Source organism: Bubalus bubalis, chromosome 6 (genome assembly GCF_019923935.1).
Source record: "Bubalus bubalis isolate 160015118507 breed Murrah chromosome 6, NDDB_SH_1, whole genome shotgun sequence".
NCBI classification, from domain to species: domain Eukaryota; kingdom Metazoa; phylum Chordata; class Mammalia; order Artiodactyla; family Bovidae; genus Bubalus; species Bubalus bubalis.
In genome coordinates this window covers 8093066-8106531 of record NC_059162.1, presented here as the reverse complement: position 1 = coordinate 8106531, position 13466 = coordinate 8093066, and the positions used below count along the sequence as shown (strand labels likewise).

The 13466-nt window shown below is 65.7% G+C and overlaps 7 non-coding genes across 7 annotated transcripts; 5 read left to right on the top strand and 2 right to left on the bottom strand.

The window, feature by feature from the left end:
• Window positions 1–106: 106 nt before the first annotated feature.
• TRNAG-UCC lies at window positions 107–178 on the top strand. Its single transcript has one exon. It is a non-coding gene; the product is annotated as a tRNA-Gly (tRNA).
• A 302-nt stretch (window positions 179–480) lies between these two features.
• Window positions 481–552, top strand: TRNAE-CUC. Its single transcript has one exon. It is a non-coding gene; the product is annotated as a tRNA-Glu (tRNA).
• Window positions 553–6583: 6031 nt separating this feature from the next.
• Window positions 6584–6654, bottom strand: TRNAG-GCC. The gene has a single exon. It is a non-coding gene; the product is annotated as a tRNA-Gly (tRNA).
• A 1278-nt stretch (window positions 6655–7932) lies between these two features.
• TRNAL-CAG lies at window positions 7933–8015 on the bottom strand. Its single transcript has one exon. It is a non-coding gene; the product is annotated as a tRNA-Leu (tRNA).
• Window positions 8016–8559: 544 nt separating this feature from the next.
• TRNAD-GUC lies at window positions 8560–8631 on the top strand. Its single transcript has one exon. It is a non-coding gene; the product is annotated as a tRNA-Asp (tRNA).
• Window positions 8632–9390: 759 nt separating this feature from the next.
• Window positions 9391–9462, top strand: TRNAG-UCC. Its single transcript has one exon. It is a non-coding gene; the product is annotated as a tRNA-Gly (tRNA).
• Window positions 9463–9764: 302 nt separating this feature from the next.
• Window positions 9765–9836, top strand: TRNAE-CUC. Its single transcript has one exon. It is a non-coding gene; the product is annotated as a tRNA-Glu (tRNA).
• Window positions 9837–13466: the final 3630 nt, after the last annotated feature.

Sequence of the window (13466 nt, the reverse complement as noted above, 5' to 3'; positions counted from 1 at the left end):
GGGCGTCGGGGCAGGGATGCGGCGGCGGCGGCGGCGGCGGCGGCGGCGGGGAGAGTATGCTGGGGCGAGCCCGGGGCCGGCGTCCGGAGGCCGCCCGGGCTGTGTAGCGTTGGTGGTATAGTGGTGAGCATAGCTGCCTTCCAAGCAGTTGACCCGGGTTCGATTCCCGGCCAACGCAGCGGGCCGACCTTTTGCTGAGCTGCACCGTCCTCCCGGCAGGGGCGTTCGGGGGGGAGAGAGAGCTGGGTGCGGGGAGCCAGCCCGCTGGCCCCGCGGCTTTTGGCGTGTGTGCGAGAAGCCGGCGGCGCGCGCAGTGTTTTGAGGGTGCGGAAAGCAAGACGGCACGCCAGGGCAGGCGGACTGACAGGGCCGGCGGGCGGCTGGACTTGCAAAGGCGGGGTGTGGGCAGCAAGGGGGCGCGGGCGGGTGGCATGGAGGCGCTGGGTTCAGCCGGAGCAGGCGAGGGCCGTGCCCCGACGCTCCCTGGTGGTCTAGTGGTTAGGATTCGGCGCTCTCACCGCCGCGGCCCGGGTTCGATTCCCGGTCAGGGAAGCCTTTCTTCTTCCTCTCCGGAGGCCTGCCACCTGCCGAGGTCCTCGCCGGCGACCCGCCCAGCCTTTTAGCCTACGCAATGGCAACCCACTCCAGTCCTCTTGCCTGGAAAATCCCATGGACGGAGGAGCCTGGGAGGCTGCAGACCATGGGGGCGCTAAAAGTCCGATAGGACCGAGCGACTTCACTTTCACTTTTCACTTTCACGCATTGCAGAAGGAAATGGCAAGCCACTCCAGTGTCCTTGCCTGGAGAATCCCAGGGACGGGGGAGCCTGGTGGGCTGCCGTCTAGTCTATGGGGTCGCACAGAGTCGGACAGGACTGAAGCGACTTAGCAGCTCAGCACTGCGCCAGAGGCCCCCCCGGGACCCTGCACCTCCAGCCCAAGCGCGATTCAGGCCACCTCCGCCGTCCCCCGGGGCAAAGCTTTTTTGGCCGCAGTGGCGACCTCGCGCCGCGCCGCTTTCACCACGACCGGCCTGAGGCCTCCCATGCCCCGCCTCCCTCCCTCCTGAGGGGCTGCGGCTGCTGGCCCTGGTGGCGGCCGTGATGCTCCTGGGCTTGTGCTGGTTCTCCTGCTGTGGGTGGGGGTGAGGAGGTGGGGTTGGATAGGGCGGGTGGGGGTAGGCGCGGGGGTAGGGGCGCGGGCTGCGGTGGTCACCAACCACCAACGGGGGCCAGCAGCGGCAGGGGCGGTGGCCGCAGCCCAAGGTGAGCGAGGGGGATCTGCCTCTGGGAGTGGGGGCCAGTGGCCACGGACACGCCTGCCTTCCCATGTCCCTCATGCCAGCCACCTCTCTGGGCGGCTTGGCCACTGCGTGCCAGGTCCCGGGCTGGCTGTGACTCCCGTATGCCGCTGGTGTCTCCAAGAGGGTTCTGGTCTGGACTGGGCACTGGGAGGCGGACCACGGCGCCCGGGAGGCATCGGGATCAGTTCGGTCGCTCAGGGCACTGCAGCAGCCCCAGGCTTCCCTGTCCATCACCGACTCGCGCGGCTTGCTCAAACCCACGTCCGTCCAGTCGGGGATGCCATCCAAGCCTCTCATCTTCTGTCGGGTCGTCCCCGTCTCCTCCTGCCTTCCATCAGGGTCTTCTCCCGTGAGTCAGTCCTGCGGGTCAGGTGGCCAGAGGATCGGAGTTTCAGCTTCAGCCTCAGTCCTTCCAATGAATATCCAGGACTGATTTCCTCTAGGATGGACGGGTTGGGTCTCCTCGCAGTCCAAGGGACTCTCAAGAGTCTTCTCCAACACCGCAGTCCAAAAGCATCAATTCTTCGGCACTCGGCCTTCTTTATACTCCACCTCTCACATCTGTTCGTGACCGCCGGAGAAGCCGTAGCTTTCACGAGACGGACCCTCGTCACACCCCTCGTCTCTGCTTTTGGACATGCTGTCAAGATTGGTCATAGCTTTTCTCCCAAGGAGGCGAACGTCTTTTCATTTCACGGCCGCGGCCGGCGTCTGCAGTGCTTTGGGGGAGCCCCCCCAAATGAAGTCTCGCCCGCTTTCTGTTGTTTCCCCATCTATTTGCCATGAAGTGATGGGACGGGATGCCATGATCTTAGTTTTCTGAATGTTGAGTTTGAAGCCAACGTTTTCACTCTCCTCTTTCACTTTCCTCAAGAGGCTCTTTAGTTCTTCTTCGCTCTCCCCGAGGCAAAGGGGTGAAGATGGATGTGGACCTGTGCCGCGAATCCCACCACCGCGCAGTGGAAGGGAGAGAGCTCGCAGATCCGGGCGGGGCGGGGCGGGCCGGCCCGGCCCGGCTGGGAAAAGCTAGCCCACCAGCCGGGAGGCGGCAGATGCGCTCGAGGCAGCGATGCCTGCAGGGGAGGACAACCCGACCATCAGGGTGTTTCCCTTGCCTGACCACAGCTCTCAAGCCTACCGGACTGAGGCAAGGTTTACCCAGGCCTCCCTCCCCCACTCGTAACCAAAGGTGGGCACTCGGGCGCACGCGCGCGCACACACGCACACACACACACACACACACACACACACAGAGCGCCCTGTTCCACGCACCCCTCCCCTAGTTATGACATCTAAGAGTTTCCCATTCTCTCTAACCTGTCTATCCAGGATCCACTCTATCCCTCTCCCCTACCTGTCATCGTCTTCCCCTAGGAACTCTCCCCGAGGGTAATCGCCCACCACAGTCTCCCCCTGGGCCAATCTCGGGCTCGTCTATCCCCAAAGGGTTTCATTTCACGCCTGTTCAAGGACTGTGTCCTTCGGAGGTGAAGTGGACGGCCGACGAAGGTCACCAAAGTGCGTAGAGGGCGGCACATTTGGGTGCGAAAGGCACGAAGCCGAGTCCCCTTTGGGAAAAGAGCCCCCTTGTCCCGACGTGTGCTTGTCGTTGTTAAAGGAGGTCTCCTTGAGGCCCCTGCCGTGTCGTGGGCGTCAGCGTGCGTGGGGGAGAGTATGGGACGAAGGTGCTTGGGGCCCTGGCTGGTGGGCGCCCCACGTGGATCAGGGACCTGGGCAGCGCGATCACAGGCAGAGGGGGCGGCAGCGAGCCGAGGGGCTGGCAGGCAGGCCCGGGGGTGCTTGGGTGGGGTCTGCCTGGAGGGCCGGCGGGAAGGGGCGTGTGGGGCTCGCGGGAACCTGGCCCAAAGATCGGCAGGCCACTTGAGCAGGCCCTCTGCAGAAGCATGGGCGCGGTGGCGAAGCCGTGCCAGGCGCAGGTGAGAGGCCGGGACGGATCTGCGGGAGGTAGGGGTGGGCGCGGGGTCGGGGTGGGTCTGTGGAGCCGGAGGGAGGCCCGAGCTGGTGAACGTCAGGGCAGGGCAGACCAGGCCAGGGCAGGACGTGTGAGGGGTGGCCCGAGCTCCACAGGGATGGCGGCGGGGGGGATGGGGCCGAGCCTGGCGTCTGGAGGGAAAGGCAGAGGGCAGGCCGTGACAGTGAGGGGGCTGTGACGTGAGGAAGATGGTGGGGGAGCACTCCATTTGGGCGCGGTTGCGGGTGAGCGGGCGAGCCACACTGGTGCGCGGTGCCGCAGGCTGCTCAGGCTCAGCGGTGGGCTGAGGACGCAGGCCAGCGAACGACACAAACGGAGTGCCAGACGGGGGCCAGACCTGGTCCGAGATGGGCGGGCCCGCCGTACTGCCCCAGAGACCAAAGTCACCACTCATCAGGAGCAAATGTCCAGTCTCGGGTGTGACATGGCTGGGGGGTCAGGGTGGGATGGGGGGTGGTGGTTGGGAGCTCGGGTGGCTGAGATTTCACGAGGACCAAGGAGAGCTCCCATGTGACCGAGCACAGTCATCCCCCAGGGCACACACCCGCAGAGGGCAAACCTCAGGGAGGTCTGAGGGTCCGCACACCGCCACGGACACGGCAGCACTTTTTGCCGTCGCCAAGACACGGAGCAAGGCCCAGCGCCCATGCACACGTGGCGGGCCCGAGAAGAGGTGGCACAGGTGTAGCATGGAACCATCACTCAGGCATAAAGAAATAAACCAAGTGTTGCCATTTGTCACAAGCAATGACGGACCTAGAGACTCTTACACTTGGTGAAGAATGTCAGACCGCGTGGGACAAAGACTTGTGGAACGTTTGAAAGAATGAAAACGACGCTATTTGCCAGGGAGAAACCCACTCACGCAGAACACCACCTTAGGGTAACGCCAGCGGAAAGGCAGCGCTGCAGCGATGAGTGTGCAGCTGGGACCAACAGATACGCAGGACCCTGGAGAGAGAGAGAAGCGCCCAGGTGATCCAGTTCAACACAGGGAATAAGCGTCAGGACCCTGGAATACCCTCAAGTGGAAAAAGCTTTGACAAGAAAACGAAATCTACAGGTAACTAAGTCAGCGGGAAACAGGCGAGCTGTCCCAAGCCCACCCTGGGTACATACCCGTGAGAGCCGCAACTCTTCATTCGGAAAGACACATGCCAACCCCACGGTCATGGCAGCACTGTTTGCCGTAGCCGAGACGTGGAGGAAACCCTAGTGCCCATCCCCAACGGCTCACCCACGAAGGTGCCATACCAGAGAAAGGGAGAGAATGGGATGCCACTGAGCCGTCCACACGAGTCAAGTTAGTGTCACTGGCAGCAACAGCGGCTGGAGCTGCAGAATATTACCCTTGGTGAGGGAAGTCACACAGACAGGGTCACAGATGGGGGAATCTAAAGTGTTGTACATATTCACCCCTGTGCCAACCAGCGACAGACTCTCAGGCTCGGGAAAGCAGCCTCGGGCTTCCCAAGGGCAGAGTCACGCACGGAGGGATGGATGAGGAGCCGGCCTCAACGGATGTACCGTACCAGTACTGCGTAGAAAGGAGAGGAGCAACGAGGATACACGGGATGCTACAGGGAATGAGATCCCACATCCTGTCATCACCTGTAACGGAAACCGATCTGAAACCCTAATCCTACATGCACAGGAGTGAATCACAACGCTGTACAGCGGACACGGGCACCAGGCTGTAGATCGTGCTGTTCTACACTTCCAGAACAACGACTGCCACTCCGGGGAAGTCCGTCAGTCGAGGATCGGTCCAAGAGTAGGAAAAAGAAGAGCTTACATTGTGATCCAGCAGACCCAATCCCGGCTACTCATCGGGAAAAGACAGCACGCCCAATGGGAAGAGAGGCGGGCATCCCCCAGGGTCATCGCAGCCCTCGGTGCCGTAGCCGAGACATGGGAAACGCTCATGTGCCGGTCGGCCCGTGGCCGGCACAAGAAGGTGAGGCAAATACATACCGTGGAATGTGACGCAGCCATCAAGAAGGAGCAGCCATCGCCATGGGCCACAAGGCCGGACGGACCCACAGAAGGGACCACTGAGTGAAGTGGGTCGGGTGGAGAGGGACAAAGCTCTGTGGACTCGAACAACGAATACAAAGGAATGTCTGTGCAACGGGAAACCGACCTTGAGACGTAGAAAAGGTGCATAGGGCTACCCAAGGGGAAAGGCAGGGAAGGGACGAAGTTGGAGTCGGATCAAGAGATAGGAAATACTATGCTTACAGTCGATGAGCAACAGAGCTTTCCTCTGTAGCATGAGAACTGTATTCGTGTCTCACCTTAACCTACACTGGAAAATCACCTGGAAAAGAACAGGGGACTGAATCCCTTTGCCGAGCACCTGAGACTAACCCAGGACTGTAAATCAGTTCTACTGGTGTTGGAAGCCGCAGAAAGAGGAGCAGGCCCTGGCCTGGGGTGGGGGGTGGGGGGAGGCAGGCCAGTGCGACAAATGCAAAGGCAGGTTCCTGGACAAGACTGGGATTTGGAATGGCTCAGGGAGGAACTGGGCCTGGGGAGGAGGGGGGGTGTGCAGATGGGGGAGGCGCCGAGCGGGGTGGGGGTGGGATGATGGGGTGCGTTTGGGGAAGTCGGGGGACGGTGAGGGTGCAGGCTGAGGTGGTGGTGCTCTTGCGGCAGGGCTGATGCTGAGGTGTGGCGCGCAACAGGGTTTCAGGGGGATGGGGTGATGTTGGAGACGGTGAGGCCGTCCCTGTTGGAGACCTATTTCTGCCGAGGGACGGGGAGCTGGTGGACTTCTTTGGAACTCCTCCTGCAAGACTCTGGTCCAGGGACCCTCCAGGCGAAAGGGATGTATGCTTGCCAGATGTGGCAACTTCCTTGCTCCTGGCCGTGCAAACGTAGTGTGATTGATTCTCCGGAGTGTGGGGAGAGTGAGGCAGGGAGCTTGGAGACGGACGTTGTGAAAGGTGACGAGGTGGTGCGGGCGGCTGCCAGCCGTGGGGTATTCCTTCCAGGGCAATCCCTGAGCCCCCGGCTGGGTCCGGGTGAGGAAGCGAGCAAACCCAAGAAAGGTGCCTGGACGCACGGGCGGCTGAGCCCGCAGGGCTTGGGGCCACGGAGGCTTGGCAGCAGGGCCTTTTCTGGGTGGGGTGGGGTGGGGCGGGGTGGTGGGCGTCTGCGTGGGAGAGGCAGCGGGCGGCAGGTAGCAGCCAGCGGTTGCAGGAGCGCTGCCCGGAGCGCCTTTCAGCCGGCAGACCTAGCTGGGCTCTGGGGCTGCAGTGCGGGACCAAAAGGGGACGCTGTGGCTGCATGGGCCGGGAATCGAACCCGGGCCTCCCGCGTGGCAGGCGAGAATTCTACCACTGAACCACCCATGCACCGATGACCAAAGCCGCCCGACGCCGCCCCAGAGGCGCTGACCGCCACCCGCCCGGCACTGCTCACTGCTCGCCCGTCGCCCGTCGGCATCTATCTGCTCTATCGGAACAGGAGACGACGGGAGATAGAGGTTGGGGGTGGGGGGCGCGACCTGAAAGCCAGGATCCGGGCACGTGCAGGACCCCAGGGCGCGGCGCTCTCGGAGGGGCCCACTCGGCCCGTCCCGCGCCTTCTGCGCCGACCACGGCCGCCGCGACCCTGTCGGTGTCGCCCGAGGGGGCCGGGAGCCGACGCCGTCTGCCCGGCGCCGGCATCCCTGTCAGGTGCAGGCGCAGGCGCCGCGTGGTCGCTGCGGCCGCGCGCCGACGTTCCTCTCAGCGACCGCCGGGTCCCGACCCCAAGGCGTGTGAGCCCGGCTCGAGCGCTCTGGCGGCCCGCGCTCCCGAGGTCCGGCTCTGACGGGGTGGTGGTGCTGGTGAGGAGGGGCCCTTTGGCAGAGCGGCTCCTGGCTCGGGGACTGCCGGCTGAGGCAGGGAGCGCGCTCAGGCGGGCTTGGCTGCGGCCCGGGCAGCGGCTTCCCCCGGGAACGGGCGCGGGGGCGCCTGTGGGTGGGCTGCACGGGCACGCAGGGCTTCCGCTCCCTCCCCAGAGGAGCACCCTTCCCGGGACGGACTCGTGCCAGGAAGACCGGTGTTCGCTGGCCCGCAGGAAGGCTGGGAGGCACGTGTCCCTGGCGGGCGGCAGGCAGGTGTGGCCCGGCCAAGGCCGCAAGGCGCAGAAGCGTCGAGGGCACGCAGCACCCCCCTGGCGGGCAAGGCGGGGGCTCGGCCGCCTCGGTGTGGCTGGGGAGCGCAGGCGGGCCGGCGGGCCGGCTGCGGAGGACAGGGTGCCGGCCGGAGGGAGAGCGGCCGGGGGCGGACGTGGAAGCAAGGCTGCGAGAGCCAGTTGGCCGTTCCCGGCAGAAGTCGGAGCGCCGGCGACGCGAGGAGGGCTTGCCACCCGCGGCGGGGCTGCGTGCTTCGGCGCGGCCGGGGGCGGGGCGGGGCCGTGGGAGTGGAAGTGGGAGGGTGGGCGAGGGTGGGCGAGGGGGAAGCGGGGAGGCAGGAAAGCCAGCAGCTGCAGCTGCAGCTGCAGCCAGCTGGAGAGGAAGGATGCGCTGAGGAGGACTGAAGGTTCCTGGGGCGGGGGTGCAGGTGGCGGGAGGCAGCGCGTGTGTGGAGAAAGGCAGTGGCGCGGGGAGGACGGGTGCGTTTGTCCGGCGGGCCAAAAGGCTGGCTTGTCAGGAGTGGGATTCGAACCCACGCCTCCAGGGGAGACTGCGACCTGAACGCAGCGCCTTAGACCGCTCGGCCATCCTGACGGCGGGCCTGGCTGGGCGCGTGGCCGCTCGCCTGGCTGGGACCCGACGCGGCGCCAGCCCCGGTGCCCTTGGCGGGCCGCGCGCTGCGCCGCGGCAGGCAGCCAGGCAGGCAGGCAGGCAGGCAGGCAGGCGGCCGTCCGGGGTGGGTGTCGACGGAGTCGGCGCGCGGCGGCCGCAGGTCGCGCCCCGGACCCAGCCGGGCCCTGGGCGGGCCGGCCCCTCCCCAGCCGCGCCTCTCCTGGCCGGACGCCGGCCGGCGCGCGCCCACCGTGTCCTCGCAGCCTGGCTTTCCTTCTCGGGCCCCCTTCTGCCGGCGGAATGCCCGCGTTGGAGGCAAGAGGCGGCGCGCACTGGGGCGTGTCCAGTGCCCCGGGGGTCCGGGGCCCTGTCGGGGTGGCGGGCTGCCGCTGTGACCGAGGCGGTTGGTTGGGTGCGCGGTTGGGTCGGGACCCGCGGTGGCCGGGGGCCCGTGCTGGGCAGGGGGACGCGTCGGCAGGCAGCCCGAGAGCCGGTGAGCGGCCGGGCGGTAGGACGGTCGCCGCCGTCCTCGTTAGTATAGTGGTGAGTATCCCCGCCTGTCACGCGGGAGACCGGGGTTCGATTCCCCGACGGGGAGGCCACACCCCCTTTTTGGTGGCCGCGGTCGCTCTCTGTCCTGCCGCCAGGCCCCCAAGGGCCCTTGGTCTCGTCCCGCCGCCTTTGGGCGAGGCGCCAGGGCGCGGTGCCCTGCCTAGCCACCGTCGACCCCCCTCTCCCCGTGCAGCCCTCCAGCCTGACTGAGCCCTTTGTGGTCGCCGGGCGCACGGTCGCCACGGCCGAGCGAGGGCCTCCTTGGCCACCCCACGGCCTTGCCCGACCAGAGCCGGAGCTTGCGGCGCGCCCGGCCGCCCGGCCGCCCACGCACCCACCCCCACTGGCTGCCTCAGTGGGCTCCTAGGCTCGCGACGCCCCCGCCGTGCGGCTCGGCACAGCGCCGCGACGCGTGCAGGCAGCTGGGTCCCGTGTCCCCAAGTCGTCGTGGGAAGTGGCGGCGCCCAGCGCCCGGTGGAGAAGGGCTTTTTTGGCCAGCTGGGTGCGGGAAGCTGCGTGCCCCGCGTTGCCCGCCGGAGCTGAGGGCGGAGGCGTTCGCGGGCCGCGGCGGGGAGCGAAGGGCCGGAGGGCCGCAAGGCCGTCGGGCCGGTGGACCACGCAACGGCGTCGCGCTGGCGCGCATGGGGCGGCGCGCGGCTGCTGGTGGCGCCGGCGGCGGCGCAGAGCCTCCGGCTGACGGGGCGTCGGGGCAGGGATGCGGCGGCGGCGGCGGCGGCGGCGGCGGCGGGGAGAGTATGCTGGGGCGAGCCCGGGGCCGGCGTCCGGAGGCCGCCCGGGCTGTGTAGCGTTGGTGGTATAGTGGTGAGCATAGCTGCCTTCCAAGCAGTTGACCCGGGTTCGATTCCCGGCCAACGCAGCGGGCCGACCTTTTGCTGAGCTGCACCGTCCTCCCGGCAGGGGCGTTCGGGGGGGAGAGAGAGCTGGGTGCGGGGAGCCAGCCCGCTGGCCCCGCGGCTTTTGGCGTGTGTGCGAGAAGCCGGCGGCGCGCGCAGTGTTTTGAGGGTGCGGAAAGCAAGACGGCACGCCAGGGCAGGCGGACTGACAGGGCCGGCGGGCGGCTGGACTTGCAAAGGCGGGGTGTGGGCAGCAAGGGGGCGCGGGCGGGTGGCATGGAGGCGCTGGGTTCAGCCGGAGCAGGCGAGGGCCGTGCCCCGACGCTCCCTGGTGGTCTAGTGGTTAGGATTCGGCGCTCTCACCGCCGCGGCCCGGGTTCGATTCCCGGTCAGGGAAGCCTTTCTTCTTCCTCTCCGGAGGCCTGCCACCTGCCGAGGTCCTCGCCGGCGACCCGCCCAGCCTTTTAGCCTACGCAATGGCAACCCACTCCAGTCCTCTTGCCTGGAAAATCCCATGGACGGAGGAGCCTGGGAGGCTGCAGACCATGGGGGCGCTAAAAGTCCGATAGGACCGAGCGACTTCACTTTCACTTTTCACTTTCACGCATTGCAGAAGGAAATGGCAAGCCACTCCAGTGTCCTTGCCTGGAGAATCCCAGGGACGGGGGAGCCTGGTGGGCTGCCGTCTAGTCTATGGGGTCGCACAGAGTCGGACAGGACTGAAGCGACTTAGCAGCTCAGCACTGCGCCAGAGGCCCCCCCGGGACCCTGCACCTCCAGCCCAAGCGCGATTCAGGCCACCTCCGCCGTCCCCCGGGGCAAAGCTTTTTTGGCCGCAGTGGCGACCTCGCGCCGCGCCGCTTTCACCACGACCGGCCTGAGGCCTCCCATGCCCCGCCTCCCTCCCTCCTGAGGGGCTGCGGCTGCTGGCCCTGGTGGCGGCCGTGATGCTCCTGGGCTTGTGCTGGTTCTCCTGCTGTGGGTGGGGGTGAGGAGGTGGGGTTGGATAGGGCGGGTGGGGGTAGGCGCGGGGGTAGGGGCGCGGGCTGCGGTGGTCACCAACCACCAACGGGGGCCAGCAGCGGCAGGGGCGGTGGCCGCAGCCCAAGGTGAGCGAGGGGGATCTGCCTCTGGGAGTGGGGGCCAGTGGCCACGGACACGCCTGCCTTCCCATGTCCCTCATGCCAGCCACCTCTCTGGGCGGCTTGGCCACTGCGTGCCAGGTCCCGGGCTGGCTGTGACTCCCGTATGCCGCTGGTGTCTCCAAGAGGGTTCTGGTCTGGACTGGGCACTGGGAGGCGGACCACGGCGCCCGGGAGGCATCGGGATCAGTTCGGTCGCTCAGGGCACTGCAGCAGCCCCAGGCTTCCCTGTCCATCACCGACTCGCGCGGCTTGCTCAAACCCACGTCCGTCCAGTCGGGGATGCCATCCAAGCCTCTCATCTTCTGTCGGGTCGTCCCCGTCTCCTCCTGCCTTCCATCAGGGTCTTCTCCCGTGAGTCAGTCCTGCGGGTCAGGTGGCCAGAGGATCGGAGTTTCAGCTTCAGCCTCAGTCCTTCCAATGAATATCCAGGACTGATTTCCTCTAGGATGGACGGGTTGGGTCTCCTCGCAGTCCAAGGGACTCTCAAGAGTCTTCTCCAACACCGCAGTCCAAAAGCATCAATTCTTCGGCACTCGGCCTTCTTTATACTCCACCTCTCACATCTGTTCGTGACCGCCGGAGAAGCCGTAGCTTTCACGAGACGGACCCTCGTCACACCCCTCGTCTCTGCTTTTGGACATGCTGTCAAGATTGGTCATAGCTTTTCTCCCAAGGAGGCGAACGTCTTTTCATTTCACGGCCGCGGCCGGCGTCTGCAGTGCTTTGGGGGAGCCCCCCCAAATGAAGTCTCGCCCGCTTTCTGTTGTTTCCCCATCTATTTGCCATGAAGTGATGGGACGGGATGCCATGATCTTAGTTTTCTGAATGTTGAGTTTGAAGCCAACGTTTTCACTCTCCTCTTTCACTTTCCTCAAGAGGCTCTTTAGTTCTTCTTCGCTCTCCCCGAGGCAAAGGGGTGAAGATGGATGTGGACCTGTGCCGCGAATCCCACCACCGCGCAGTGGAAGGGAGAGAGCTCGCAGATCCGGGCGGGGCGGGGCGGGCCGGCCCGGCCCGGCTGGGAAAAGCTAGCCCACCAGCCGGGAGGCGGCAGATGCGCTCGAGGCAGCGATGCCTGCAGGGGAGGACAACCCGACCATCAGGGTGTTTCCCTTGCCTGACCACAGCTCTCAAGCCTACCGGACTGAGGCAAGGTTTACCCAGGCCTCCCTCCCCCACTCGTAACCAAAGGTGGGCACTCGGGCGCACGCACACACACACACACACACACACACACACACACAGAGCGCCCTGTTCCACGCACCCCTCCCCTAGTTATGACATCTAAGAGTTTCCCATTCTCTCTAACCTGTCTATCCAGGATCCACTCTATCCCTCTCCCCTACCTGTCATCGTCTTCCCCTAGGAACTCTCCCCGAGGGTAATCGCCCACCACAGTCTCCCCCTGGGCCAATCTCGGGCTCGTCTATCCCCAAAGGGTTTCATTTCACGCCTGTTCAAGGACTGTGTCCTTCGGAGGTGAAGTGGACGGCCGACGAAGGTCACCAAAGTGCGTAGAGGGCGGCACATTTGGGTGCGAAAGGCACGAAGCCGAGTCCCCTTTGGGAAAAGAGCCCCCTTGTCCCGACGTGTGCTTGTCGTTGTTAAAGGAGGTCTCCTTGAGGCCCCTGCCGTGTCGTGGGCGTCAGCGTGCGTGGGGGAGAGTATGGGACGAAGGTGCTTGGGGCCCTGGCTGGTGGGCGCCCCACGTGGATCAGGGACCTGGGCAGCGCGATCACAGGCAGAGGGGGCGGCAGCGAGCCGAGGGGCTGGCAGGCAGGCCCGGGGGTGCTTGGGTGGGGTCTGCCTGGAGGGCCGGCGGGAAGGGGCGTGTGGGGCTCGCGGGAACCTGGCCCAAAGATCGGCAGGCCACTTGAGCAGGCCCTCTGCAGAAGCATGGGCGCGGTGGCGAAGCCGTGCCAGGCGCAGGTGAGAGGCCGGGACGGATCTGCGGGAGGTAGGGGTGGGCGCGGGGTCGGGGTGGGTCTGTGGAGCCGGAGGGAGGCCCGAGCTGGTGAACGTCAGGGCAGGGCAGACCAGGCCAGGGCAGGACGTGTGAGGGGTGGCCCGAGCTCCACAGGGATGGCGGCGGGGGGGATGGGGCCGAGCCTGGCGTCTGGAGGGAAAGGCAGAGGGCAGGCCGTGACAGTGAGGGGGCTGTGACGTGAGGAAGATGGTGGGGGAGCACTCCATTTGGGCGCGGTTGCGGGTGAGCGGGCGAGCCACACTGGTGCGCGGTGCCGCAGGCTGCTCAGGCTCAGCGGTGGGCTGAGGACGCAGGCCAGCGAACGACACAAACGGAGTGCCAGACGGGGGCCAGACCTGGTCCGAGATGGGCGGGCCCGCCGTACTGCCCCAGAGACCAAAGTCACCACTCATCAGGAGCAAATGTCCAGTCTCGGGTGTGACATGGCTGGGGGGTCAGGGTGGGATGGGGGGTGGTGGTTGGGAGCTCGGGTGGCTGAGATTTCACGAGGACCAAGGAGAGCTCCCATGTGACCGAGCACAGTCATCCCCCAGGGCACACACCCGCAGAGGGCAAACCTCAGGGAGGTCTGAGGGTCCGCACACCGCCACGGACACGGCAGCACTTTTTGCCGTCGCCAAGACACGGAGCAAGGCCCAGCGCCCATGCACACGTGGCGGGCCCGAGAAGAGGTGGCACAGGTGTAGCATGGAACCATCACTCAGGCATAAAGAAATAAACCAAGTGTTGCCATTTGTCACAAGCAATGACGGACCTAGAGACTCTTACACTTGGTGAAGAATGTCAGACCGCGTGGGACAAAGACTTGTGGAACGTTTGAAAGAATGAAAACGACGCTATTTGCCAGGGAGAAACCCACTCACGCAGAACACCACCTTAGGGTAACGCCAGCGGA